This window comes from Tupaia chinensis, unplaced genomic scaffold (assembly GCF_000334495.1).
Source record: "Tupaia chinensis unplaced genomic scaffold, TupChi_1.0 Scaffold143481_1, whole genome shotgun sequence".
Taxonomy (NCBI): Eukaryota; Metazoa; Chordata; class Mammalia; order Scandentia; family Tupaiidae; genus Tupaia; species Tupaia belangeri.
In genome coordinates this window covers 301,185-302,611 of record NW_006203325.1, presented here as the reverse complement: position 1 = coordinate 302,611, position 1,427 = coordinate 301,185, and the positions used below count along the sequence as shown (strand labels likewise).

Below are 1,427 nucleotides of genomic sequence, written 5' to 3'. Positions count from 1 at the left end.
CTTTCTTACTCTGTTGTGGTACATAATTTCATAACCTATTCATCTTGTTTACATGCCTTCTAGTTTGTGTGTGTGTGTGTGTGGGAGGGGAGGTTTTTGCTATAGGGCGCGTGCACTCGTCAGAAAGACACAGAGAGACAGAGAGACAGAAAGCCAGAAATCACCCCCCGGGGGCATTGCCATGCTGTAATCCCTTCTCCTCCATTCTCCTCTCAGGATCTTGGGCATGCACGCACACACGCCCAGTGTGAGTTTAAGCCACCGGGTCCAAGACTCAGACTGCTGTTGACTACATGGGAATCCAGTGACATAGCCATTATGCCAATTGCTTGTCCCTATTTTTTTTTCTTAATTGTCAGAGTGCATGTGCGCTCACCAGAGAGAGAAGGAGAAAGCACCTCTCAATGGGGTGTGATGAGGCTTGAATCTCAGGCATTGCTAGGTCTACTAATTCGTCCTGTACTCCTACCCTGCAATGAAGTCTCTAGTATTTATCATTACACTCTCTACTTCTATGCCATCTTGCCTTTCAGTTTCCACTGTAATGTGCAGATGTTTGGTATATGTTAAACAGAGACATACAGTATTCTGTTTTTATAGCCTGGCTTATTTCTATTATCATTATATTTTCTATATTTGTCTATTGACAGAATGTTGTTTTTCATTATGCGTATATGTGCCAAATTTTCTTAATCCATTCATCAGTTGTTGAGCACTTAGGTTGATTCCACATCTTAGCTGTAGTGAATAATGCTGCAATAAACGTGGATGTGCAAGTGTCTCTCCAACAAAGTGATTTCCTGTCCTTAGGGCAAATATCCAGGAGTGGGATTACTAGGTCATATGGTAGTTCTATTTTTAGATTTTGACAAGCCTTCATTTTGTTTTCCCAGTGACTGTAGTAATTTATATTCCTACCAGCACTGCACCAGGGTTTCCTTTTCTTTGCACCCTTGCCAGCGTTTGTTATTCTTTTACTATTATTATTATTATTATTATTATTATTATTATTATTATAAACAATAACTATTCTTACTAGCATTAGGTGATACCTCATTGTGATTTTGGTTTGCATCTTCCTTTTCAATTAGCAATAATTGCGCCTTGGATAAACCTCATTGGCTACGATACTGCCAGTGCACAAAGCTTGCATCTTCCTTTTGATAAGAGTCATTTAGCATGTCTTCATATGATTTTTGGTTAATTTTCTTTCTTCCTTTCTTTCTTCTTTCTTTCACCCTTTCTTTTTAATAAAGCAAAAATTATAGAATTTTTTCCCCAACAGAGAACTTTATTCTTTGGTCTGTTAAATGTTTACTCCTTTTGCCCCTGCTGCCCACTGTCTATCTCCCACTCTCTACCCAAGACCCTCCCTTATAATCTCTAGTATCTACGCTTATTTTCTCTACTATCATATCTGTGGAACT

General features: G+C 38.9%; 1 non-coding gene across 1 annotated transcript; it reads right to left on the bottom strand.

The window, feature by feature from the left end:
* Positions 1-1,000: 1,000 nt before the first annotated feature.
* LOC114005205 (U4 spliceosomal RNA) lies at positions 1,001-1,148 on the bottom strand. Its single transcript, XR_003547080.1, has one exon. It is a non-coding gene; the product is annotated as a U4 spliceosomal RNA (small nuclear RNA).
* Between the last annotated feature and the right edge of the window lie 279 nt (positions 1,149-1,427).